The 21,223-nt window shown below is 51.0% G+C and overlaps 50 non-coding genes across 50 annotated transcripts; all 50 read right to left on the reverse strand.

Annotated features, from left to right (window-relative positions):
• Positions 1-295: 295 nt before the first annotated feature.
• LOC129175234 (5S ribosomal RNA) lies at positions 296-415 on the reverse strand. Its single transcript, XR_008568200.1, has one exon. It is a non-coding gene; the product is annotated as a 5S ribosomal RNA (ribosomal RNA).
• Positions 416-715: 300 nt separating this feature from the next.
• LOC129175654 (5S ribosomal RNA) lies at positions 716-834 on the reverse strand. The gene has a single exon (XR_008568603.1). It is a non-coding gene; the product is annotated as a 5S ribosomal RNA (ribosomal RNA).
• Positions 835-1,134: 300 nt separating this feature from the next.
• LOC129175235 (5S ribosomal RNA) lies at positions 1,135-1,254 on the reverse strand. The gene has a single exon (XR_008568201.1). It is a non-coding gene; the product is annotated as a 5S ribosomal RNA (ribosomal RNA).
• Positions 1,255-1,554: 300 nt separating this feature from the next.
• Positions 1,555-1,673, reverse strand: LOC129175655 (5S ribosomal RNA). The gene has a single exon (XR_008568604.1). It is a non-coding gene; the product is annotated as a 5S ribosomal RNA (ribosomal RNA).
• Positions 1,674-1,973: 300 nt separating this feature from the next.
• On the reverse strand, positions 1,974-2,093 carry LOC129175236 (5S ribosomal RNA). Its single transcript, XR_008568202.1, has one exon. It is a non-coding gene; the product is annotated as a 5S ribosomal RNA (ribosomal RNA).
• Positions 2,094-2,393: 300 nt separating this feature from the next.
• On the reverse strand, positions 2,394-2,513 carry LOC129175237 (5S ribosomal RNA). The gene has a single exon (XR_008568203.1). It is a non-coding gene; the product is annotated as a 5S ribosomal RNA (ribosomal RNA).
• Positions 2,514-2,813: 300 nt separating this feature from the next.
• LOC129175656 (5S ribosomal RNA) lies at positions 2,814-2,932 on the reverse strand. The gene has a single exon (XR_008568605.1). It is a non-coding gene; the product is annotated as a 5S ribosomal RNA (ribosomal RNA).
• A 300-nt stretch (positions 2,933-3,232) lies between these two features.
• Positions 3,233-3,351, reverse strand: LOC129175657 (5S ribosomal RNA). Its single transcript, XR_008568606.1, has one exon. It is a non-coding gene; the product is annotated as a 5S ribosomal RNA (ribosomal RNA).
• Positions 3,352-3,651: 300 nt separating this feature from the next.
• LOC129175238 (5S ribosomal RNA) lies at positions 3,652-3,771 on the reverse strand. Its single transcript, XR_008568204.1, has one exon. It is a non-coding gene; the product is annotated as a 5S ribosomal RNA (ribosomal RNA).
• A 300-nt stretch (positions 3,772-4,071) lies between these two features.
• Positions 4,072-4,191, reverse strand: LOC129175239 (5S ribosomal RNA). Its single transcript, XR_008568205.1, has one exon. It is a non-coding gene; the product is annotated as a 5S ribosomal RNA (ribosomal RNA).
• A 300-nt stretch (positions 4,192-4,491) lies between these two features.
• Positions 4,492-4,610, reverse strand: LOC129175180 (5S ribosomal RNA). Its single transcript, XR_008568149.1, has one exon. It is a non-coding gene; the product is annotated as a 5S ribosomal RNA (ribosomal RNA).
• A 300-nt stretch (positions 4,611-4,910) lies between these two features.
• LOC129175169 (5S ribosomal RNA) lies at positions 4,911-5,029 on the reverse strand. Its single transcript, XR_008568138.1, has one exon. It is a non-coding gene; the product is annotated as a 5S ribosomal RNA (ribosomal RNA).
• A 300-nt stretch (positions 5,030-5,329) lies between these two features.
• On the reverse strand, positions 5,330-5,449 carry LOC129175240 (5S ribosomal RNA). The gene has a single exon (XR_008568206.1). It is a non-coding gene; the product is annotated as a 5S ribosomal RNA (ribosomal RNA).
• A 300-nt stretch (positions 5,450-5,749) lies between these two features.
• On the reverse strand, positions 5,750-5,868 carry LOC129175658 (5S ribosomal RNA). The gene has a single exon (XR_008568607.1). It is a non-coding gene; the product is annotated as a 5S ribosomal RNA (ribosomal RNA).
• A 300-nt stretch (positions 5,869-6,168) lies between these two features.
• On the reverse strand, positions 6,169-6,288 carry LOC129175242 (5S ribosomal RNA). The gene has a single exon (XR_008568208.1). It is a non-coding gene; the product is annotated as a 5S ribosomal RNA (ribosomal RNA).
• Positions 6,289-6,588: 300 nt separating this feature from the next.
• On the reverse strand, positions 6,589-6,707 carry LOC129175659 (5S ribosomal RNA). The gene has a single exon (XR_008568608.1). It is a non-coding gene; the product is annotated as a 5S ribosomal RNA (ribosomal RNA).
• Positions 6,708-7,007: 300 nt separating this feature from the next.
• Positions 7,008-7,126, reverse strand: LOC129175660 (5S ribosomal RNA). Its single transcript, XR_008568609.1, has one exon. It is a non-coding gene; the product is annotated as a 5S ribosomal RNA (ribosomal RNA).
• A 300-nt stretch (positions 7,127-7,426) lies between these two features.
• On the reverse strand, positions 7,427-7,546 carry LOC129175243 (5S ribosomal RNA). Its single transcript, XR_008568209.1, has one exon. It is a non-coding gene; the product is annotated as a 5S ribosomal RNA (ribosomal RNA).
• Positions 7,547-7,846: 300 nt separating this feature from the next.
• LOC129175661 (5S ribosomal RNA) lies at positions 7,847-7,965 on the reverse strand. Its single transcript, XR_008568610.1, has one exon. It is a non-coding gene; the product is annotated as a 5S ribosomal RNA (ribosomal RNA).
• A 300-nt stretch (positions 7,966-8,265) lies between these two features.
• LOC129175663 (5S ribosomal RNA) lies at positions 8,266-8,384 on the reverse strand. Its single transcript, XR_008568612.1, has one exon. It is a non-coding gene; the product is annotated as a 5S ribosomal RNA (ribosomal RNA).
• Positions 8,385-8,684: 300 nt separating this feature from the next.
• On the reverse strand, positions 8,685-8,804 carry LOC129175244 (5S ribosomal RNA). Its single transcript, XR_008568210.1, has one exon. It is a non-coding gene; the product is annotated as a 5S ribosomal RNA (ribosomal RNA).
• Positions 8,805-9,104: 300 nt separating this feature from the next.
• Positions 9,105-9,223, reverse strand: LOC129175585 (5S ribosomal RNA). Its single transcript, XR_008568534.1, has one exon. It is a non-coding gene; the product is annotated as a 5S ribosomal RNA (ribosomal RNA).
• A 300-nt stretch (positions 9,224-9,523) lies between these two features.
• On the reverse strand, positions 9,524-9,642 carry LOC129175596 (5S ribosomal RNA). Its single transcript, XR_008568545.1, has one exon. It is a non-coding gene; the product is annotated as a 5S ribosomal RNA (ribosomal RNA).
• A 300-nt stretch (positions 9,643-9,942) lies between these two features.
• LOC129175196 (5S ribosomal RNA) lies at positions 9,943-10,061 on the reverse strand. The gene has a single exon (XR_008568165.1). It is a non-coding gene; the product is annotated as a 5S ribosomal RNA (ribosomal RNA).
• A 300-nt stretch (positions 10,062-10,361) lies between these two features.
• Positions 10,362-10,480, reverse strand: LOC129175607 (5S ribosomal RNA). Its single transcript, XR_008568556.1, has one exon. It is a non-coding gene; the product is annotated as a 5S ribosomal RNA (ribosomal RNA).
• Positions 10,481-10,780: 300 nt separating this feature from the next.
• Positions 10,781-10,899, reverse strand: LOC129175664 (5S ribosomal RNA). The gene has a single exon (XR_008568613.1). It is a non-coding gene; the product is annotated as a 5S ribosomal RNA (ribosomal RNA).
• Positions 10,900-11,199: 300 nt separating this feature from the next.
• Positions 11,200-11,318, reverse strand: LOC129175618 (5S ribosomal RNA). The gene has a single exon (XR_008568567.1). It is a non-coding gene; the product is annotated as a 5S ribosomal RNA (ribosomal RNA).
• A 300-nt stretch (positions 11,319-11,618) lies between these two features.
• LOC129175665 (5S ribosomal RNA) lies at positions 11,619-11,737 on the reverse strand. Its single transcript, XR_008568614.1, has one exon. It is a non-coding gene; the product is annotated as a 5S ribosomal RNA (ribosomal RNA).
• Positions 11,738-12,037: 300 nt separating this feature from the next.
• Positions 12,038-12,157, reverse strand: LOC129175245 (5S ribosomal RNA). Its single transcript, XR_008568211.1, has one exon. It is a non-coding gene; the product is annotated as a 5S ribosomal RNA (ribosomal RNA).
• Positions 12,158-12,457: 300 nt separating this feature from the next.
• Positions 12,458-12,576, reverse strand: LOC129175666 (5S ribosomal RNA). Its single transcript, XR_008568615.1, has one exon. It is a non-coding gene; the product is annotated as a 5S ribosomal RNA (ribosomal RNA).
• Positions 12,577-12,876: 300 nt separating this feature from the next.
• On the reverse strand, positions 12,877-12,995 carry LOC129175629 (5S ribosomal RNA). The gene has a single exon (XR_008568578.1). It is a non-coding gene; the product is annotated as a 5S ribosomal RNA (ribosomal RNA).
• Positions 12,996-13,295: 300 nt separating this feature from the next.
• LOC129175640 (5S ribosomal RNA) lies at positions 13,296-13,414 on the reverse strand. Its single transcript, XR_008568589.1, has one exon. It is a non-coding gene; the product is annotated as a 5S ribosomal RNA (ribosomal RNA).
• A 300-nt stretch (positions 13,415-13,714) lies between these two features.
• Positions 13,715-13,833, reverse strand: LOC129175667 (5S ribosomal RNA). The gene has a single exon (XR_008568616.1). It is a non-coding gene; the product is annotated as a 5S ribosomal RNA (ribosomal RNA).
• Positions 13,834-14,133: 300 nt separating this feature from the next.
• On the reverse strand, positions 14,134-14,252 carry LOC129175669 (5S ribosomal RNA). The gene has a single exon (XR_008568618.1). It is a non-coding gene; the product is annotated as a 5S ribosomal RNA (ribosomal RNA).
• A 300-nt stretch (positions 14,253-14,552) lies between these two features.
• On the reverse strand, positions 14,553-14,671 carry LOC129175670 (5S ribosomal RNA). The gene has a single exon (XR_008568619.1). It is a non-coding gene; the product is annotated as a 5S ribosomal RNA (ribosomal RNA).
• Positions 14,672-14,971: 300 nt separating this feature from the next.
• LOC129175246 (5S ribosomal RNA) lies at positions 14,972-15,091 on the reverse strand. Its single transcript, XR_008568212.1, has one exon. It is a non-coding gene; the product is annotated as a 5S ribosomal RNA (ribosomal RNA).
• Positions 15,092-15,391: 300 nt separating this feature from the next.
• Positions 15,392-15,510, reverse strand: LOC129175184 (5S ribosomal RNA). Its single transcript, XR_008568153.1, has one exon. It is a non-coding gene; the product is annotated as a 5S ribosomal RNA (ribosomal RNA).
• Positions 15,511-15,810: 300 nt separating this feature from the next.
• On the reverse strand, positions 15,811-15,929 carry LOC129175651 (5S ribosomal RNA). Its single transcript, XR_008568600.1, has one exon. It is a non-coding gene; the product is annotated as a 5S ribosomal RNA (ribosomal RNA).
• A 300-nt stretch (positions 15,930-16,229) lies between these two features.
• On the reverse strand, positions 16,230-16,349 carry LOC129175248 (5S ribosomal RNA). Its single transcript, XR_008568213.1, has one exon. It is a non-coding gene; the product is annotated as a 5S ribosomal RNA (ribosomal RNA).
• A 300-nt stretch (positions 16,350-16,649) lies between these two features.
• On the reverse strand, positions 16,650-16,768 carry LOC129175671 (5S ribosomal RNA). Its single transcript, XR_008568620.1, has one exon. It is a non-coding gene; the product is annotated as a 5S ribosomal RNA (ribosomal RNA).
• Positions 16,769-17,068: 300 nt separating this feature from the next.
• LOC129175249 (5S ribosomal RNA) lies at positions 17,069-17,188 on the reverse strand. Its single transcript, XR_008568214.1, has one exon. It is a non-coding gene; the product is annotated as a 5S ribosomal RNA (ribosomal RNA).
• Positions 17,189-17,488: 300 nt separating this feature from the next.
• LOC129175672 (5S ribosomal RNA) lies at positions 17,489-17,607 on the reverse strand. The gene has a single exon (XR_008568621.1). It is a non-coding gene; the product is annotated as a 5S ribosomal RNA (ribosomal RNA).
• A 300-nt stretch (positions 17,608-17,907) lies between these two features.
• Positions 17,908-18,027, reverse strand: LOC129175250 (5S ribosomal RNA). The gene has a single exon (XR_008568215.1). It is a non-coding gene; the product is annotated as a 5S ribosomal RNA (ribosomal RNA).
• Positions 18,028-18,327: 300 nt separating this feature from the next.
• On the reverse strand, positions 18,328-18,446 carry LOC129175662 (5S ribosomal RNA). Its single transcript, XR_008568611.1, has one exon. It is a non-coding gene; the product is annotated as a 5S ribosomal RNA (ribosomal RNA).
• A 300-nt stretch (positions 18,447-18,746) lies between these two features.
• LOC129175251 (5S ribosomal RNA) lies at positions 18,747-18,866 on the reverse strand. The gene has a single exon (XR_008568216.1). It is a non-coding gene; the product is annotated as a 5S ribosomal RNA (ribosomal RNA).
• Positions 18,867-19,166: 300 nt separating this feature from the next.
• LOC129175673 (5S ribosomal RNA) lies at positions 19,167-19,285 on the reverse strand. Its single transcript, XR_008568622.1, has one exon. It is a non-coding gene; the product is annotated as a 5S ribosomal RNA (ribosomal RNA).
• A 300-nt stretch (positions 19,286-19,585) lies between these two features.
• LOC129175674 (5S ribosomal RNA) lies at positions 19,586-19,704 on the reverse strand. The gene has a single exon (XR_008568623.1). It is a non-coding gene; the product is annotated as a 5S ribosomal RNA (ribosomal RNA).
• Positions 19,705-20,004: 300 nt separating this feature from the next.
• On the reverse strand, positions 20,005-20,123 carry LOC129175675 (5S ribosomal RNA). The gene has a single exon (XR_008568624.1). It is a non-coding gene; the product is annotated as a 5S ribosomal RNA (ribosomal RNA).
• A 300-nt stretch (positions 20,124-20,423) lies between these two features.
• Positions 20,424-20,543, reverse strand: LOC129175252 (5S ribosomal RNA). The gene has a single exon (XR_008568217.1). It is a non-coding gene; the product is annotated as a 5S ribosomal RNA (ribosomal RNA).
• A 300-nt stretch (positions 20,544-20,843) lies between these two features.
• On the reverse strand, positions 20,844-20,962 carry LOC129175676 (5S ribosomal RNA). The gene has a single exon (XR_008568625.1). It is a non-coding gene; the product is annotated as a 5S ribosomal RNA (ribosomal RNA).
• Positions 20,963-21,223: the final 261 nt, after the last annotated feature.

Raw genomic sequence — 21,223 nt, forward strand, 5'->3', positions numbered from 1 at the left:
AGCTCTCTGAAAACTTTCCTTTTAAAGACGACACTGGTCAAACTGCGCTTCTGCAAACGGTCTCGGATGTGTGTGCACACTTTGCTGCTCGTATGGTTTTTCTGGCTGTTTTGTGCCACCGGTCGCAGCCACAGCCAGCCTGTAAGCCTGTTTGAACTTCACAGCAGAGAGAAAAACACTGTAGATGGATGTTCCTCACATGAGGGCAAAATAAATACTCTTCCTCCATTCAAAGTGATGGCGTTTTCCAAGAAGTGGGAAACAGCGCCCTCTGCTGAAAGCCAAGAGCCTAAAAAGCTTACAGCACCTGGTATTCCCAGGCGGTCTCCCATTCCAAGTACTCACCAGGCCCGCCCCTGCTTAGCTTCCGAGATCGGACGAGATCGGGCGTTCTCAGGGTAGTATGGCCGTAAGCCGGAAAGCTCTCTGAAAACTTTCCTTTTAAAGACGACACTGGTCAAACTGCGCTTCTGCAAACGGTCTCGGATGTGTGTGCACACTTTGCTGCTCGTATGGTTTTTCTGGCTGTTTTGTGCCACCGGTCGCAGCCACAGCCAGCCTGTAAGCCTGTTTGAACTTCACAGCAGAGAGAAAAACACTGTAGATGGATGTTCCTCACATGAGGGCAAAATAAATACTCTTCCTCCATTCAAAGTGATGGCGTTTTCCAAGAAGTGGGAAACAGCGCCCTCTGCTGAAAGCCAAGAGCCTAAAAAGCTTACAGCACCTGGTATTCCCAGGCGGTCTCCCATCCAAGTACTCACCAGGCCCGCCCCTGCTTAGCTTCCGAGATCGGACGAGATCGGGCGTTCTCAGGGTAGTATGGCCGTAAGCCGGAAAGCTCTCTGAAAACTTTCCTTTTAAAGACGACACTGGTCAAACTGCGCTTCTGCAAACGGTCTCGGATGTGTGTGCACACTTTGCTGCTCGTATGGTTTTTCTGGCTGTTTTGTGCCACCGGTCGCAGCCACAGCCAGCCTGTAAGCCTGTTTGAACTTCACAGCAGAGAGAAAAACACTGTAGATGGATGTTCCTCACATGAGGGCAAAATAAATACTCTTCCTCCATTCAAAGTGATGGCGTTTTCCAAGAAGTGGGAAACAGCGCCCTCTGCTGAAAGCCAAGAGCCTAAAAAGCTTACAGCACCTGGTATTCCCAGGCGGTCTCCCATTCCAAGTACTCACCAGGCCCGCCCCTGCTTAGCTTCCGAGATCGGACGAGATCGGGCGTTCTCAGGGTAGTATGGCCGTAAGCCGGAAAGCTCTCTGAAAACTTTCCTTTTAAAGACGACACTGGTCAAACTGCGCTTCTGCAAACGGTCTCGGATGTGTGTGCACACTTTGCTGCTCGTATGGTTTTTCTGGCTGTTTTGTGCCACCGGTCGCAGCCACAGCCAGCCTGTAAGCCTGTTTGAACTTCACAGCAGAGAGAAAAACACTGTAGATGGATGTTCCTCACATGAGGGCAAAATAAATACTCTTCCTCCATTCAAAGTGATGGCGTTTTCCAAGAAGTGGGAAACAGCGCCCTCTGCTGAAAGCCAAGAGCCTAAAAAGCTTACAGCACCTGGTATTCCCAGGCGGTCTCCCATCCAAGTACTCACCAGGCCCGCCCCTGCTTAGCTTCCGAGATCGGACGAGATCGGGCGTTCTCAGGGTAGTATGGCCGTAAGCCGGAAAGCTCTCTGAAAACTTTCCTTTTAAAGACGACACTGGTCAAACTGCGCTTCTGCAAACGGTCTCGGATGTGTGTGCACACTTTGCTGCTCGTATGGTTTTTCTGGCTGTTTTGTGCCACCGGTCGCAGCCACAGCCAGCCTGTAAGCCTGTTTGAACTTCACAGCAGAGAGAAAAACACTGTAGATGGATGTTCCTCACATGAGGGCAAAATAAATACTCTTCCTCCATTCAAAGTGATGGCGTTTTCCAAGAAGTGGGAAACAGCGCCCTCTGCTGAAAGCCAAGAGCCTAAAAAGCTTACAGCACCTGGTATTCCCAGGCGGTCTCCCATTCCAAGTACTCACCAGGCCCGCCCCTGCTTAGCTTCCGAGATCGGACGAGATCGGGCGTTCTCAGGGTAGTATGGCCGTAAGCCGGAAAGCTCTCTGAAAACTTTCCTTTTAAAGACGACACTGGTCAAACTGCGCTTCTGCAAACGGTCTCGGATGTGTGTGCACACTTTGCTGCTCGTATGGTTTTTCTGGCTGTTTTGTGCCACCGGTCGCAGCCACAGCCAGCCTGTAAGCCTGTTTGAACTTCACAGCAGAGAGAAAAACACTGTAGATGGATGTTCCTCACATGAGGGCAAAATAAATACTCTTCCTCCATTCAAAGTGATGGCGTTTTCCAAGAAGTGGGAAACAGCGCCCTCTGCTGAAAGCCAAGAGCCTAAAAAGCTTACAGCACCTGGTATTCCCAGGCGGTCTCCCATTCCAAGTACTCACCAGGCCCGCCCCTGCTTAGCTTCCGAGATCGGACGAGATCGGGCGTTCTCAGGGTAGTATGGCCGTAAGCCGGAAAGCTCTCTGAAAACTTTCCTTTTAAAGACGACACTGGTCAAACTGCGCTTCTGCAAACGGTCTCGGATGTGTGTGCACACTTTGCTGCTCGTATGGTTTTTCTGGCTGTTTTGTGCCACCGGTCGCAGCCACAGCCAGCCTGTAAGCCTGTTTGAACTTCACAGCAGAGAGAAAAACACTGTAGATGGATGTTCCTCACATGAGGGCAAAATAAATACTCTTCCTCCATTCAAAGTGATGGCGTTTTCCAAGAAGTGGGAAACAGCGCCCTCTGCTGAAAGCCAAGAGCCTAAAAAGCTTACAGCACCTGGTATTCCCAGGCGGTCTCCCATCCAAGTACTCACCAGGCCCGCCCCTGCTTAGCTTCCGAGATCGGACGAGATCGGGCGTTCTCAGGGTAGTATGGCCGTAAGCCGGAAAGCTCTCTGAAAACTTTCCTTTTAAAGACGACACTGGTCAAACTGCGCTTCTGCAAACGGTCTCGGATGTGTGTGCACACTTTGCTGCTCGTATGGTTTTTCTGGCTGTTTTGTGCCACCGGTCGCAGCCACAGCCAGCCTGTAAGCCTGTTTGAACTTCACAGCAGAGAGAAAAACACTGTAGATGGATGTTCCTCACATGAGGGCAAAATAAATACTCTTCCTCCATTCAAAGTGATGGCGTTTTCCAAGAAGTGGGAAACAGCGCCCTCTGCTGAAAGCCAAGAGCCTAAAAAGCTTACAGCACCTGGTATTCCCAGGCGGTCTCCCATCCAAGTACTCACCAGGCCCGCCCCTGCTTAGCTTCCGAGATCGGACGAGATCGGGCGTTCTCAGGGTAGTATGGCCGTAAGCCGGAAAGCTCTCTGAAAACTTTCCTTTTAAAGACGACACTGGTCAAACTGCGCTTCTGCAAACGGTCTCGGATGTGTGTGCACACTTTGCTGCTCGTATGGTTTTTCTGGCTGTTTTGTGCCACCGGTCGCAGCCACAGCCAGCCTGTAAGCCTGTTTGAACTTCACAGCAGAGAGAAAAACACTGTAGATGGATGTTCCTCACATGAGGGCAAAATAAATACTCTTCCTCCATTCAAAGTGATGGCGTTTTCCAAGAAGTGGGAAACAGCGCCCTCTGCTGAAAGCCAAGAGCCTAAAAAGCTTACAGCACCTGGTATTCCCAGGCGGTCTCCCATTCCAAGTACTCACCAGGCCCGCCCCTGCTTAGCTTCCGAGATCGGACGAGATCGGGCGTTCTCAGGGTAGTATGGCCGTAAGCCGGAAAGCTCTCTGAAAACTTTCCTTTTAAAGACGACACTGGTCAAACTGCGCTTCTGCAAACGGTCTCGGATGTGTGTGCACACTTTGCTGCTCGTATGGTTTTTCTGGCTGTTTTGTGCCACCGGTCGCAGCCACAGCCAGCCTGTAAGCCTGTTTGAACTTCACAGCAGAGAGAAAAACACTGTAGATGGATGTTCCTCACATGAGGGCAAAATAAATACTCTTCCTCCATTCAAAGTGATGGCGTTTTCCAAGAAGTGGGAAACAGCGCCCTCTGCTGAAAGCCAAGAGCCTAAAAAGCTTACAGCACCTGGTATTCCCAGGCGGTCTCCCATTCCAAGTACTCACCAGGCCCGCCCCTGCTTAGCTTCCGAGATCGGACGAGATCGGGCGTTCTCAGGGTAGTATGGCCGTAAGCCGGAAAGCTCTCTGAAAACTTTCCTTTTAAAGACGACACTGGTCAAACTGCGCTTCTGCAAACGGTCTCGGATGTGTGTGCACACTTTGCTGCTCGTATGGTTTTTCTGGCTGTTTTGTGCCACCGGTCGCAGCCACAGCCAGCCTGTAAGCCTGTTTGAACTTCACAGCAGAGAGAAAAACACTGTAGATGGATGTTCCTCACATGAGGGCAAAATAAATACTCTTCCTCCATTCAAAGTGATGGCGTTTTCCAAGAAGTGGGAAACAGCGCCCTCTGCTGAAAGCCAAGAGCCTAAAAAGCTTACAGCACCTGGTATTCCCAGGCGGTCTCCCATCCAAGTACTCACCAGGACCGCCCCTGCTTAGCTTCCGAGATCGGACGAGATCGGGCGTTCTCAGGGTAGTATGGCCGTAAGCCGGAAAGCTCTCTGAAAACTTTCCTTTTAAAGACGACACTGGTCAAACTGCGCTTCTGCAAACGGTCTCGGATGTGTGTGCACACTTTGCTGCTCGTATGGTTTTTCTGGCTGTTTTGTGCCACCGGTCGCAGCCACAGCCAGCCTGTAAGCCTGTTTGAACTTCACAGCAGAGAGAAAAACACTGTAGATGGATGTTCCTCACATGAGGGCAAAATAAATACTCTTCCTCCATTCAAAGTGATGGCGTTTTCCAAGAAGTGGGAAACAGCGCCCTCTGCTGAAAGCCAAGAGCCTAAAAAGCTTACAGCACCTGGTATTCCCAGGCGGCCTCCCATCCAAGTACTCACCAGGCCCGCCCCTGCTTAGCTTCCGAGATCGGACGAGATCGGGCGTTCTCAGGGTAGTATGGCCGTAAGCCGGAAAGCTCTCTGAAAACTTTCCTTTTAAAGACGACACTGGTCAAACTGCGCTTCTGCAAACGGTCTCGGATGTGTGTGCACACTTTGCTGCTCGTATGGTTTTTCTGGCTGTTTTGTGCCACCGGTCGCAGCCACAGCCAGCCTGTAAGCCTGTTTGAACTTCACAGCAGAGAGAAAAACACTGTAGATGGATGTTCCTCACATGAGGGCAAAATAAATACTCTTCCTCCATTCAAAGTGATGGCGTTTTCCAAGAAGTGGGAAACAGCGCCCTCTGCTGAAAGCCAAGAGCCTAAAAAGCTTACAGCACCTGGTATTCCCAGGCGGTCTCCCATTCCAAGTACTCACCAGGCCCGCCCCTGCTTAGCTTCCGAGATCGGACGAGATCGGGCGTTCTCAGGGTAGTATGGCCGTAAGCCGGAAAGCTCTCTGAAAACTTTCCTTTTAAAGACGACACTGGTCAAACTGCGCTTCTGCAAACGGTCTCGGATGTGTGTGCACACTTTGCTGCTCGTATGGTTTTTCTGGCTGTTTTGTGCCACCGGTCGCAGCCACAGCCAGCCTGTAAGCCTGTTTGAACTTCACAGCAGAGAGAAAAACACTGTAGATGGATGTTCCTCACATGAGGGCAAAATAAATACTCTTCCTCCATTCAAAGTGATGGCGTTTTCCAAGAAGTGGGAAACAGCGCCCTCTGCTGAAAGCCAAGAGCCTAAAAAGCTTACAGCACCTGGTATTCCCAGGCGGTCTCCCATCCAAGTACTCACCAGGCCCGCCCCTGCTTAGCTTCCGAGATCGGACGAGATCGGGCGTTCTCAGGGTAGTATGGCCGTAAGCCGGAAAGCTCTCTGAAAACTTTCCTTTTAAAGACGACACTGGTCAAACTGCGCTTCTGCAAACGGTCTCGGATGTGTGTGCACACTTTGCTGCTCGTATGGTTTTTCTGGCTGTTTTGTGCCACCGGTCGCAGCCACAGCCAGCCTGTAAGCCTGTTTGAACTTCACAGCAGAGAGAAAAACACTGTAGATGGATGTTCCTCACATGAGGGCAAAATAAATACTCTTCCTCCATTCAAAGTGATGGCGTTTTCCAAGAAGTGGGAAACAGCGCCCTCTGCTGAAAGCCAAGAGCCTAAAAAGCTTACAGCACCTGGTATTCCCAGGCGGTCTCCCATTCCAAGTACTCACCAGGCCCGCCCCTGCTTAGCTTCCGAGATCGGACGAGATCGGGCGTTCTCAGGGTAGTATGGCCGTAAGCCGGAAAGCTCTCTGAAAACTTTCCTTTTAAAGACGACACTGGTCAAACTGCGCTTCTGCAAACGGTCTCGGATGTGTGTGCACACTTTGCTGCTCGTATGGTTTTTCTGGCTGTTTTGTGCCACCGGTCGCAGCCACAGCCAGCCTGTAAGCCTGTTTGAACTTCACAGCAGAGAGAAAAACACTGTAGATGGATGTTCCTCACATGAGGGCAAAATAAATACTCTTCCTCCATTCAAAGTGATGGCGTTTTCCAAGAAGTGGGAAACAGCGCCCTCTGCTGAAAGCCAAGAGCCTAAAAAGCTTACAGCACCTGGTATTCCCAGGCGGTCTCCCATCCAAGTACTCACCAGGCCCGCCCCTGCTTAGCTTCCGAGATCGGACGAGATCGGGCGTTCTCAGGGTAGTATGGCCGTAAGCCGGAAAGCTCTCTGAAAACTTTCCTTTTAAAGACGACACTGGTCAAACTGCGCTTCTGCAAACGGTCTCGGATGTGTGTGCACACTTTGCTGCTCGTATGGTTTTTCTGGCTGTTTTGTGCCACCGGTCGCAGCCACAGCCAGCCTGTAAGCCTGTTTGAACTTCACAGCAGAGAGAAAAACACTGTAGATGGATGTTCCTCACATGAGGGCAAAATAAATACTCTTCCTCCATTCAAAGTGATGGCGTTTTCCAAGAAGTGGGAAACAGCGCCCTCTGCTGAAAGCCAAGAGCCTAAAAAGCTTACAGCACCTGGTATTCCCAGGCGGTCTCCCATCCAAGTACTCACCAGGCCCGCCCCTGCTTAGCTTCCGAGATCGGACGAGATCGGGCGTTCTCAGGGTAGTATGGCCGTAAGCCGGAAAGCTCTCTGAAAACTTTCCTTTTAAAGACGACACTGGTCAAACTGCGCTTCTGCAAACGGTCTCGGATGTGTGTGCACACTTTGCTGCTCGTATGGTTTTTCTGGCTGTTTTGTGCCACCGGTCGCAGCCACAGCCAGCCTGTAAGCCTGTTTGAACTTCACAGCAGAGAGAAAAACACTGTAGATGGATGTTCCTCACATGAGGGCAAAATAAATACTCTTCCTCCATTCAAAGTGATGGCGTTTTCCAAGAAGTGGGAAACAGCGCCCTCTGCTGAAAGCCAAGAGCCTAAAAAGCTTACAGCACCTGGTATTCCCAGGCGGTCTCCCATTCCAAGTACTCACCAGGCCCGCCCCTGCTTAGCTTCCGAGATCGGACGAGATCGGGCGTTCTCAGGGTAGTATGGCCGTAAGCCGGAAAGCTCTCTGAAAACTTTCCTTTTAAAGACGACACTGGTCAAACTGCGCTTCTGCAAACGGTCTCGGATGTGTGTGCACACTTTGCTGCTCGTATGGTTTTTCTGGCTGTTTTGTGCCACCGGTCGCAGCCACAGCCAGCCTGTAAGCCTGTTTGAACTTCACAGCAGAGAGAAAAACACTGTAGATGGATGTTCCTCACATGAGGGCAAAATAAATACTCTTCCTCCATTCAAAGTGATGGCGTTTTCCAAGAAGTGGGAAACAGCGCCCTCTGCTGAAAGCCAAGAGCCTAAAAAGCTTACAGCACCTGGTATTCCCAGGCGGTCTCCCATCCAAGTACTCACCAGGCCCGCCCCTGCTTAGCTTCCGAGATCGGACGAGATCGGGCGTTCTCAGGGTAGTATGGCCGTAAGCCGGAAAGCTCTCTGAAAACTTTCCTTTTAAAGACGACACTGGTCAAACTGCGCTTCTGCAAACGGTCTCGGATGTGTGTGCACACTTTGCTGCTCGTATGGTTTTTCTGGCTGTTTTGTGCCACCGGTCGCAGCCACAGCCAGCCTGTAAGCCTGTTTGAACTTCACAGCAGAGAGAAAAACACTGTAGATGGATGTTCCTCACATGAGGGCAAAATAAATACTCTTCCTCCATTCAAAGTGATGGCGTTTTCCAAGAAGTGGGAAACAGCGCCCTCTGCTGAAAGCCAAGAGCCTAAAAAGCTTACAGCACCTGGTATTCCCAGGCGGTCTCCCATCCAAGTACTCACCAGGCCCGCCCCTGCTTAGCTTCCGAGATCGGACGAGATCGGGCGTTCTCAGGGTAGTATGGCCGTAAGCCGGAAAGCTCTCTGAAAACTTTCCTTTTAAAGACGACACTGGTCAAACTGCGCTTCTGCAAACGGTCTCGGATGTGTGTGCACACTTTGCTGCTCGTATGGTTTTTCTGGCTGTTTTGTGCCACCGGTCGCAGCCACAGCCAGCCTGTAAGCCTGTTTGAACTTCACAGCAGAGAGAAAAACACTGTAGATGGATGTTCCTCACATGAGGGCAAAATAAATACTCTTCCTCCATTCAAAGTGATGGCGTTTTCCAAGAAGTGGGAAACAGCGCCCTCTGCTGAAAGCCAAGAGCCTAAAAAGCTTACAGCACCTGGTATTCCCAGGCGGTCTCCCATTCCAAGTACTCACCAGGCCCGCCCCTGCTTAGCTTCCGAGATCGGACGAGATCGGGCGTTCTCAGGGTAGTATGGCCGTAAGCCGGAAAGCTCTCTGAAAACTTTCCTTTTAAAGACGACACTGGTCAAACTGCGCTTCTGCAAACGGTCTCGGATGTGTGTGCACACTTTGCTGCTCGTATGGTTTTTCTGGCTGTTTTGTGCCACCGGTCGCAGCCACAGCCAGCCTGTAAGCCTGTTTGAACTTCACAGCAGAGAGAAAAACACTGTAGATGGATGTTCCTCACATGAGGGCAAAATAAATACTCTTCCTCCATTCAAAGTGATGGCGTTTTCCAAGAAGTGGGAAACAGCGCCCTCTGCTGAAAGCCAAGAGCCTAAAAAGCTTACAGCACCTGGTATTCCCAGGCGGTCTCCCATCCAAGTACTAACCAGGCCCGCCCCTGCTTAGCTTCCGAGATCGGACGAGATCGGGCGTTCTCAGGGTAGTATGGCCGTAAGCCGGAAAGCTCTCTGAAAACTTTCCTTTTAAAGACGACACTGGTCAAACTGCGCTTCTGCAAACGGTCTCGGATGTGTGTGCACACTTTGCTGCTCGTATGGTTTTTCTGGCTGTTTTGTGCCACCGGTCGCAGCCACAGCCAGCCTGTAAGCCTGTTTGAACTTCACAGCAGAGAGAAAAACACTGTAGATGGATGTTCCTCCCATGAGGGCAAAATAAATACTCTTCCTCCATTCAAAGTGATGGCGTTTTCAGAGAGGTGGGAAACAGCGCCCTCTGCTGAAAGCCAAGAGCCTAAAAAGCTTACAGCACCTGGTATTCCCAGGCGGTCTCCCATCCAAGTACTAACCAGGCCCGCCCCTGCTTAGCTTCCGAGATCGGACGAGATCGGGCGTTCTCAGGGTAGTATGGCCGTAAGCCGGAAAGCTCTCTGAAAACTTTCCTTTTAAAGACGACACTGGTCAAACTGCGCTTCTGCAAACGGTCTCGGATGTGTGTGCACACTTTGCTGCTCGTATGGTTTTTCTGGCTGTTTTGTGCCACCGGTCGCAGCCACAGCCAGCCTGTAAGCCTGTTTGAACTTCACAGCAGAGAGAAAAACACTGTAGATGGATGTTCCTCACATGAGGGCAAAATAAATACTCTTCCTCCATTCAAAGTGATGGCGTTTTCCAAGAAGTGGGAAACAGCGCCCTCTGCTGAAAGCCAAGAGCCTAAAAAGCTTACAGCACCTGGTATTCCCAGGCGGTCTCCCATCCAAGTACTCACCAGGCCCGCGCCTGCTTAGCTTCCGAGATCGGACGAGATCGGGCGTTCTCAGGGTAGTATGGCCGTAAGCCGGAAAGCTCTCTGAAAACTTTCCTTTTAAAGACGACACTGGTCAAACTGCGCTTCTGCAAACGGTCTCGGATGTGTGTGCACACTTTGCTGCTCGTATGGTTTTTCTGGCTGTTTTGTGCCACCGGTCGCAGCCACAGCCAGCCTGTAAGCCTGTTTGAACTTCACAGCAGAGAGAAAAACACTGTAGATGGATGTTCCTCCCATGAGGGCAAAATAAATACTCTTCCTCCATTCAAAGTGATGGCGTTTTCCAAGAAGTGGGAAACAGCGCCCTCTGCTGAAAGCCAAGAGCCTAAAAAGCTTACAGCACCTGGTATTCCCAGGCGGTCTCCCATCCAAGTACTAACCAGGCCCGCCCCTGCTTAGCTTCCGAGATCGGACGAGATCGGGCGTTCTCAGGGTAGTATGGCCGTAAGCCGGAAAGCTCTCTGAAAACTTTCCTTTTAAAGACGACACTGGTCAAACTGCGCTTCTGCAAACGGTCTCGGATGTGTGTGCACACTTTGCTGCTCGTATGGTTTTTCTGGCTGTTTTGTGCCACCGGTCGCAGCCACAGCCAGCCTGTAAGCCTGTTTGAACTTCACAGCAGAGAGAAAAACACTGTAGATGGATGTTCCTCACATGAGGGCAAAATAAATACTCTTCCTCCATTCAAAGTGATGGCGTTTTCCAAGAAGTGGGAAACAGCGCCCTCTGCTGAAAGCCAAGAGCCTAAAAAGCTTACAGCACCTGGTATTCCCAGGCGGTCTCCCATCCAAGTACTCACCAGGCCCGCCCCTGCTTAGCTTCCGAGATCGGACGAGATCGGGCGTTCTCAGGGTAGTATGGCCGTAAGCCGGAAAGCTCTCTGAAAACTTTCCTTTTAAAGACGACACTGGTCAAACTGCGCTTCTGCAAACGGTCTCGGATGTGTGTGCACACTTTGCTGCTCGTATGGTTTTTCTGGCTGTTTTGTGCCACCGGTCGCAGCCACAGCCAGCCTGTAAGCCTGTTTGAACTTCACAGCAGAGAGAAAAACACTGTAGATGGATGTTCCTCACATGAGGGCAAAATAAATACTCTTCCTCCATTCAAAGTGATGGCGTTTTCCAAGAAGTGGGAAACAGCGCCCTCTGCTGAAAGCCAAGAGCCTAAAAAGCTTACAGCACCTGGTATTCCCAGGCGGTCTCCCATCCAAGTACTAACCAGGCCCGCCCCTGCTTAGCTTCCGAGATCGGACGAGATCGGGCGTTCTCAGGGTAGTATGGCCGTAAGCCGGAAAGCTCTCTGAAAACTTTCCTTTTAAAGACGACACTGGTCAAACTGCGCTTCTGCAAACGGTCTCGGATGTGTGTGCACACTTTGCTGCTCGTATGGTTTTTCTGGCTGTTTTGTGCCACCGGTCGCAGCCACAGCCAGCCTGTAAGCCTGTTTGAACTTCACAGCAGAGAGAAAAACACTGTAGATGGATGTTCCTCACATGAGGGCAAAATAAATACTCTTCCTCCATTCAAAGTGATGGCGTTTTCCAAGAAGTGGGAAACAGCGCCCTCTGCTGAAAGCCAAGAGCCTAAAAAGCTTACAGCACCTGGTATTCCCAGGCGGTCTCCCATCCAAGTACTCACCAGGCCCGCCCCTGCTTAGCTTCCGAGATCGGACGAGATCGGGCGTTCTCAGGGTAGTATGGCCGTAAGCCGGAAAGCTCTCTGAAAACTTTCCTTTTAAAGACGACACTGGTCAAACTGCGCTTCTGCAAACGGTCTCGGATGTGTGTGCACACTTTGCTGCTCGTATGGTTTTTCTGGCTGTTTTGTGCCACCGGTCGCAGCCACAGCCAGCCTGTAAGCCTGTTTGAACTTCACAGCAGAGAGAAAAACACTGTAGATGGATGTTCCTCACATGAGGGCAAAATAAATACTCTTCCTCCATTCAAAGTGATGGCGTTTTCCAAGAAGTGGGAAACAGCGCCCTCTGCTGAAAGCCAAGAGCCTAAAAAGCTTACAGCACCTGGTATTCCCAGGCGGTCTCCCATTCCAAGTACTCACCAGGCCCGCCCCTGCTTAGCTTCCGAGATCGGACGAGATCGGGCGTTCTCAGGGTAGTATGGCCGTAAGCCGGAAAGCTCTCTGAAAACTTTCCTTTTAAAGACGACACTGGTCAAACTGCGCTTCTGCAAACGGTCTCGGATGTGTGTGCACACTTTGCTGCTCGTATGGTTTTTCTGGCTGTTTTGTGCCACCGGTCGCAGCCACAGCCAGCCTGTAAGCCTGTTTGAACTTCACAGCAGAGAGAAAAACACTGTAGATGGATGTTCCTCACATGAGGGCAAAATAAATACTCTTCCTCCATTCAAAGTGATGGCGTTTTCCAAGAAGTGGGAAACAGCGCCCTCTGCTGAAAGCCAAGAGCCTAAAAAGCTTACAGCACCTGGTATTCCCAGGCGGTCTCCCATCCAAGTACTCACCAGGCCCGCCCCTGCTTAGCTTCCGAGATCGGACGAGATCGGGCGTTCTCAGGGTAGTATGGCCGTAAGCCGGAAAGCTCTCTGAAAACTTTCCTTTTAAAGACGACACTGGTCAAACTGCGCTTCTGCAAACGGTCTCGGATGTGTGTGCACACTTTGCTGCTCGTATGGTTTTTCTGGCTGTTTTGTGCCACCGGTCGCAGCCACAGCCAGCCTGTAAGCCTGTTTGAACTTCACAGCAGAGAGAAAAACACTGTAGATGGATGTTCCTCACATGAGGGCAAAATAAATACTCTTCCTCCATTCAAAGTGATGGCGTTTTCCAAGAAGTGGGAAACAGCGCCCTCTGCTGAAAGCCAAGAGCCTAAAAAGCTTACAGCACCTGGTATTCCCAGGCGGTCTCCCATCCAAGTACTAACCAGGCCCGCCCCTGCTTAGCTTCCGAGATCGGACGAGATCGGGCGTTCTCAGGGTAGTATGGCCGTAAGCCGGAAAGCTCTCTGAAAACTTTCCTTTTAAAGACGACACTGGTCAAACTGCGCTTCTGCAAACGGTCTCGGATGTGTGTGCACACTTTGCTGCTCGTATGGTTTTTCTGGCTGTTTTGTGCCACCGGTCGCAGCCACAGCCAGCCTGTAAGCCTGTTTGAACTTCACAGCAGAGAGAAAAACACTGTAGATGGATGTTCCTCCCATGAGGGCAAAATAAATACTCTTCCTCCATTCAAAGTGATGGCGTTTTCAGAGAGGTGGGAAACAGCGCCCTCTGCTGAAAGCCAAGAGCCTAAAAAGCTTACAGCACCTGGTATTCCCAGGCGGTCTCCCATCCAAGTACTAACCAGGCCCGCCCCTGCTTAGCTTCCGAGATCGGACGAGATCGGGCGTTCTCAGGGTAGTATGGCCGTAAGCCGGAAAGCTCTCTGAAAACTTTCCTTTTAAAGACGACACTGGTCAAACTGCGCTTCTGCAAACGGTCTCGGATGTGTGTGCACACTTTGCTGCTCGTATGGTTTTTCTGGCTGTTTTGTGCCACCGGTCGCAGCCACAGCCAGCCTGTAAGCCTGTTTGAACTTCACAGCAGAGAGAAAAACACTGTAGATGGATGTTCCTCACATGAGGGCAAAATAAATACTCTTCCTCCATTCAAAGTGATGGCGTTTTCCAAGAAGTGGGAAACAGCGCCCTCTGCTGAAAGCCAAGAGCCTAAAAAGCTTACAGCACCTGGTATTCCCAGGCGGTCTCCCATCCAAGTACTCACCAGGCCCGCCCCTGCTTAGCTTCCGAGATCGGACGAGATCGGGCGTTCTCAGGGTAGTATGGCCGTAAGCCGGAAAGCTCTCCGAAAACTTTCCTTTTAAAGACGACACTGGTCAAACTGCGCTTCTGCAAACGGTCTCGGATGTGTGTGCACACTTTGCTGCTCGTATGGTTTTTCTGGCTGTTTTGTGCCACCGGTCGCAGCCACAGCCAGCCTGTAAGCCTGTTTGAACTTCACAGCAGAGAGAAAAACACTGTAGATGGATGTTCCTCACATGAGGGCAAAATAAATACTCTTCCTCCATTCAAAGTGATGGCGTTTTCCAAGAAGTGGGAAACAGCGCCCTCTGCTGAAAGCCAAGAGCCTAAAAAGCTTACAGCACCTGGTATTCCCAGGCGGTCTCCCATCCAAGTACTCACCAGGCCCGCCCCTGCTTAGCTTCCGAGATCGGACGAGATCGGGCGTTCTCAGGGTAGTATGGCCGTAAGCCGGAAAGCTCTCTGAAAACTTTCCTTTTAAAGACGACACTGGTCAAACTGCGCTTCTGCAAACGGTCTCGGATGTGTGTGCACACTTTGCTGCTCGTATGGTTTTTCTGGCTGTTTTGTGCCACCGGTCGCAGCCACAGCCAGCCTGTAAGCCTGTTTGAACTTCACAGCAGAGAGAAAAACACTGTAGATGGATGTTCCTCCCATGAGGGCAAAATAAATACTCTTCCTCCATTCAAAGTGATGGCGTTTTCCAAGAGGTGGGAAACAGCGCCCTCTGCTGAAAGCCAAGAGCCTAAAAAGCTTACAGCACCTGGTATTCCCAGGCGGTCTCCCATCCAAGTACTCACCAGGCCCGCCCCTGCTTAGCTTCCGAGATCGGACGAGATCGGGCGTTCTCAGGGTAGTATGGCCGTAAGCCGGAAAGCTCTCTGAAAACTTTCCTTTTAAAGACGACACTGGTCAAACTGCGCTTCTGCAAACGGTCTCGGATGTGTGTGCACACTTTGCTGCTCGTATGGTTTTTCTGGCTGTTTTGTGCCACCGGTCGCAGCCACAGCCAGCCTGTAAGCCTGTTTGAACTTCACAGCAGAGAGAAAAACACTGTAGATGGATGTTCCTCACATGAGGGCAAAATAAATACTCTTCCTCCATTCAAAGTGATGGCGTTTTCCAAGAAGTGGGAAACAGCGCCCTCTGCTGAAAGCCAAGAGCCTAAAAAGCTTACAGCACCTGGTATTCCCAGGCGGTCTCCCATTCCAAGTACTCACCAGGCCCGCCCCTGCTTAGCTTCCGAGATCGGACGAGATCGGGCGTTCTCAGGGTAGTATGGCCGTAAGCCGGAAAGCTCTCTGAAAACTTTCCTTTTAAAGACGACACTGGTCAAACTGCGCTTCTGCAAACGGTCTCGGATGTGTGTGCACACTTTGCTGCTCGTATGGTTTTTCTGGCTGTTTTGTGCCACCGGTCGCAGCCACAGCCAGCCTGTAAGCCTGTTTGAACTTCACAGCAGAGAGAAAAACACTGTAGATGGATGTTCCTCACATGAGGGCAAAATAAATACTCTTCCTCCATTCAAAGTGATGGCGTTTTCCAAGAAGTGGGAAACAGCGCCCTCTGCTGAAAGCCAAGAGCCTAAAAAGCTTACAGCACCTGGTATTCCCAGGCGGTCTCCCATCCAAGTACTCACCAGGCCCGCCCCTGCTTAGCTTCCGAGATCGGACAAGATCGGGCGTTCTCAGGGTAGTATGGCCGTAAGCCGGAAAGCTCTCTGAAAACTTTCCTTTTAAAGACGACACTGGTCAAACTGCGCTTCTGCAAACGGTCTCGGATGTGTGTGCACACTTTGCTGCTCGTATGGTTTTTCTGGCTGTTTTGTGCCACCGGTCGCAGCCACAGCCAGCCTGTAAGCCTGTTTGAACTTCACAGCAGAGAGAAAAACACTGTAGATGGATGTTCCTCACATGAGGGCAAAATAAATACTCTTCCTCCATTCAAAGTGATGGCGTTTTCCAAGAAGTGGGAAACAGCGCCCTCTGCTGAAAGCCAAGAGCCTAAAAAGCTTACAGCACCTGGTATTCCCAGGCGGTCTCCCATCCAAGTACTAACCAGGCCCGCCCCTGCTTAGCTTCCGAGATCGGACGAGATCGGGCGTTCTCAGGGTAGTATGGCCGTAAGCCGGAAAGCTCTCTGAAAACTTTCCTTTTAAAGACGACACTGGTCAAACTGCGCTTCTGCAAACGGTCTCGGATGTGTGTGCACACTTTGCTGCTCGTATGGTTTTTCTGGCTGTTTTGTGCCACCGGTCGCAGCCACAGCCAGCCTGTAAGCCTGTTTGAACTTCACAGCAGAGAGAAAAACACTGTAGATGGATGTTCCTCACATGAGGGCAAAATAAATACTCTTCCTCCATTCAAAGTGATGGCGTTTTCCAAGAAGTGGGAAACAGCGCCCTCTGCTGAAAGCCAAGAGCCTAAAAAGCTTACAGCACCTGGTATTCCCAGGCGGTCTCCCATTCCAAGTACTCACCAGGCCCGCCCCTGCTTAGCTTCCGAGATCGGACGAGATCGGGCGTTCTCAGGGTAGTATGGCCGTAAGCCGGAAAGCTCTCTGAAAACTTTCCTTTTAAAGACGACACTGGTCAAACTGCGCTTCTGCGAACGGTCTCGGATGTGTGTGCACACTTTGCTGCTCGTATGGTTTTTCTGGCTGTTTTGTGCCACCGGTCGCAGCCACAGCCAGCCTGTAAGCCTGTTTGAACTTCACAGCAGAGAGAAAAACACTGTAGATGGATGTTCCTCACATGAGGGCAAAATAAATACTCTTCCTCCATTCAAAGTGATGGCGTTTTCCAAGAAGTGGGAAACAGCGCCCTCTGCTGAAAGCCAAGAGCCTAAAAAGCTTACAGCACCTGGTATTCCCAGGCGGTCTCCCATCCAAGTACTCACCAGGCCCGCCCCTGCTTAGCTTCCGAGATCGGACGAGATCGGGCGTTCTCAGGGTAGTATGGCCGTAAGCCGGAAAGCTCTCTGAAAACTTTCCTTTTAAAGACGACACTGGTCAAACTGCGCTTCTGCAAACGGTCTCGGATGTGTGTGCACACTTTGCTGCTCGTATGGTTTTTCTGGCTGTTTTGTGCCACCGGTCGCAGCCACAGCCAGCCTGTAAGCCTGTTTGAACTTCACAGCAGAGAGAAAAACACTGTAGATGGATGTTCCTCACATGAGGGCAAAATAAATACTCTTCCTCCATTCAAAGTGATGGCGTTTTCCAAGAAGTGGGAAACAGCGCCCTCTGCTGAAAGCCAAGAGCCTAAAAAGCTTACAGCACCTGGTATTCCCAGGCGGTCTCCCATTCCAAGTACTCACCAGGCCCGCCCCTGCTTAGCTTCCGAGATCGGACGAGATCGGGCGTTCTCAGGGTAGTATGGCCGTAAGCCGGAAAGCTCTCTGAAAACTTTCCTTTTAAAGACGACACTGGTCAAACTGCGCTTCTGCAAACGGTCTCGGATGTGTGTGCACACTTTGCTGCTCGTATGGTTTTTCTGGCTGTTTTGTGCCACCGGTCGCAGCCACAGCCAGCCTGTAAGCCTGTTTGAACTTCACAGCAGAGAGAAAAACACTGTAGATGGATGTTCCTCACATGAGGGCAAAATAAATACTCTTCCTCCATTCAAAGTGATGGCGTTTTCCAAGAAGTGGGAAACAGCGCCCTCTGCTGAAAGCCAAGAGCCTAAAAAGCTTACAGCACCTGGTATTCCCAGGCGGTCTCCCATCCAAGTACTCACCAGGCCCGCCCCTGCTTAGCTTCCGAGATCGGACGAGATCGGGCGTTCTCAGGGTAGTATGGCCGTAAGCCGGAAAGCTCTCTGAAAACTTTCCTTTTAAAGACGACACTGGTCAAACTGCGCTTCTGCAAACGGTCTCGGATGTGTGTGCACACTTTGCTGCTCGTATGGTTTTTCTGGCTGTTTTGTGCCACCGGTCGCAGCCACAGCCAGCCTGTAAGCCTGTTTGAACTTCACAGCAGAGAGAAAAACACTGTAGATGGATGTTCCTCACATGAGGGCAAAATAAATACTCTTCCTCCATTCAAAGTGATGGCGTTTTCCAAGAAGTGGGAAACAGCGCCCTCTGCTGAAAGCCAAGAGCCTAAAAAGCTTACAGCACCTGGTATTCCCAGGCGGTCTCCCATTCCAAGTACTCACCAGGCCCGCCCCTGCTTAGCTTCCGAGATCGGACGAGATCGGGCGTTCTCAGGGTAGTATGGCCGTAAGCCGGAAAGCTCTCTGAAAACTTTCCTTTTAAAGACGACACTGGTCAAACTGCGCTTCTGCGAACGGTCTCGGATGTGTGTGCACACTTTGCTGCTCGTATGGTTTTTCTGGCTGTTTTGTGCCACCGGTCGCAGCCACAGCCAGCCTGTAAGCCTGTTTGAACTTCACAGCAGAGAGAAAAACACTGTAGATGGATGTTCCTCACATGAGGGCAAAATAAATACTCTTCCTCCATTCAAAGTGATGGCGTTTTCCAAGAAGTGGGAAACAGCGCCCTCTGCTGAAAGCCAAGAGCCTAAAAAGCTTACAGCACCTGGTATTCCCAGGCGGTCTCCCATCCAAGTACTAACCAGGCCCGCCCCTGCTTAGCTTCCGAGATCGGACGAGATCGGGCGTTCTCAGGGTAGTATGGCCGTAAGCCGGAAAGCTCTCTGAAAACTTTCCTTTTAAAGACGACACTGGTCAAACTGCGCTTCTGCAAACGGTCTCGGATGTGTGTGCACACTTTGCTGCTCGTATGGTTTTTCTGGCTGTTTTGTGCCACCGGTCGCAGCCACAGCCAGCCTGTAAGCCTGTTTGAACTTCACAGCAGAGAGAAAAACACTGTAGATGGATGTTCCTCACATGAGGGCAAAATAAATACTCTTCCTCCATTCAAAGTGATGGCGTTTTCCAAGAAGTGGGAAACAGCGCCCTCTGCTGAAAGCCAAGAGCCTAAAAAGCTTACAGCACCTGGTATTCCCAGGCGGTCTCCCATTCCAAGTACTCACCAGGCCCGCCCCTGCTTAGCTTCCGAGATCGGACGAGATCGGGCGTTCTCAGGGTAGTATGGCCGTAAGCCGGAAAGCTCTCTGAAAACTTTCCTTTTAAAGACGACACTGGTCAAACTGCGCTTCTGCAAACGGTCTCGGATGTGTGTGCACACTTTGCTGCTCGTATGGTTTTTCTGGCTGTTTTGTGCCACCGGTCGCAGCCACAGCCAGCCTGTAAGCCTGTTTGAACTTCACAGCAGAGAGAAAAACACTGTAGATGGATGTTCCTCACATGAGGGCAAAATAAATACTCTTCCTCCATTCAAAGTGATGGCGTTTTCCAAGAAGTGGGAAACAGCGTCCTCTGCTGAAAGCCAAGAGCCTAAAAAGCTTACAGCACCTGGTATTCCCAGGCGGTCTCCCATCCAAGTACTCACCAGGCCCGCCCCTGCTTAGCTTCCGAGATCGGACGAGATCGGGCGTTCTCAGGGTAGTATGGCCGTAAGCCGGAAAGCTCTCTGAAAACTTTCCTTTTAAAGACGACACTGGTCAAACTGCGCTTCTGCAAACGGTCTCGGATGTGTGTGCACACTTTGCTGCTCGTATGGTTTTTCTGGCTGTTTTGTGCCACCGGTCGCAGCCACAGCCAGCCTGTAAGCCTGTTTGAACTTCACAGCAGAGAGAAAAACACTGTAGATGGATGTTCCTCACATGAGGGCAAAATAAATACTCTTCCTCCATTCAAAGTGATGGCGTTTTCCAAGAAGTGGGAAACAGCGCCCTCTGCTGAAAGCCAAGAGCCTAAAAAGCTTACAGCACCTGGTATTCCCAGGCGGTCTCCCATCCAAGTACTAACCAGGCCCGCCCCTGCTTAGCTTCCGAGATCGGACGAGATCGGGCGTTCTCAGGGTAGTATGGCCGTAAGCCGGAAAGCTCTCTGAAAACTTTCCTTTTAAAGACGACACTGGTCAAACTGCGCTTCTGCAAACGGTCTCGGATGTGTGTGCACACTTTGCTGCTCGTATGGTTTTTCTGGCTGTTTTGTGCCACCGGTCGCAGCCACAGCCAGCCTGTAAGCCTGTTTGAACTTCACAGCAGAGAGAAAAACACTGTAGATGGATGTTCCTCCCATGAGGGCAAAATAAATACTCTTCCTCCATTCAAAGTGATGGCGTTTTCCAAGAAGTGGGAAACAGCGCCCTCTGCTGAAAGCCAAGAGCCTAAAAAGCTTACAGCACCTGGTATTCCCAGGCGGTCTCCCATCCAAGTACTCACCAGGCCCGCCCCTGCTTAGCTTCCGAGATCGGACGAGATCGGGCGTTCTCAGGGTAGTATGGCCGTAAGCCGGAAAGCTCTCTGAAAACTTTCCTTTTAAAGACGACACTGGTCAAACTGCGCTTCTGCAAACGGTCTCGGATGTGTGTGCACACTTTGCTGCTCGTATGGTTTTTCTGGCTGTTTTGTGCCACCGGTCGCAGCCACAGCCAGCCTGTAAGCCTGTTTGAACTTCACAGCAGAGAGAAAAACACTGTAGATGGATGTTCCTCACATGAGGGCAAAATAAATACTCTTCCTCCATTCAAAGTGATGGCGTTTTCCAAGAAGTGGGAAACAGCGCCCTCTGCTGAAAGCCAAGAGCCTAAAAAGCTTACAGCACCTGGTATTCCCAGGCGGTCTCCCATTCCAAGTACTCACCAGGCCCGCCCCTGCTTAGCTTCCGAGATCGGACGAGATCGGGCGTTCTCAGGGTAGTATGGCCGTAAGCCGGAAAGCTCTCTGAAAACTTTCCTTTTAAAGACGACACTGGTCAAACTGCGCTTCTGCAAACGGTCTCGGATGTGTGTGCACACTTTGCTGCTCGTATGGTTTTTCTGGCTGTTTTGTGCCACCGGTCGCAGCCACAGCCAGCCTGTAAGCCTGTTTGAACTTCACAGCAGAGAGAAAAACACTGTAGATGGATGTTCCTCACATGAGGGCAAAATAAATACTCTTCCTCCATTCAAAGTGATGGCGTTTTCCAAGAAGTGGGAAACAGCGCCCTCTGCTGAAAGCCAAGAGCCTAAAAAGCTTACAGCACCTGGTATTCCCAGGCGGTCTCCCATCCAAGTACTCACCAGGCCCGCCCCTGCTTAGCTTCCGAGATCGGACGAGATCGGGCGTTCTCAGGGTAGTATGGCCGTAAGCCGGAAAGCTCTCTGAAAACTTTCCTTTTAAAGACGACACTGGTCAAACTGCGCTTCTGCAAACGGTCTCGGATGTGTGTGCACACTTTGCTGCTCGTATGGTTTTTCTGGCTGTTTTGTGCCACCGGTCGCAGCCACAGCCAGCCTGTAAGCCTGTTTGAACTTCACAGCAGAGAGAAAAACACTGTAGATGGATGTTCCTCACATGAGGGCAAAATAAATACTCTTCCTCCATTCAAAGTGATGGCGTTTTCCAAGAAGT

This window comes from Dunckerocampus dactyliophorus, unplaced genomic scaffold (genome assembly GCF_027744805.1).
Source record: "Dunckerocampus dactyliophorus isolate RoL2022-P2 unplaced genomic scaffold, RoL_Ddac_1.1 HiC_scaffold_23, whole genome shotgun sequence".
NCBI lineage: Eukaryota > Metazoa > Chordata > Actinopteri > Syngnathiformes > Syngnathidae > Dunckerocampus > Dunckerocampus dactyliophorus.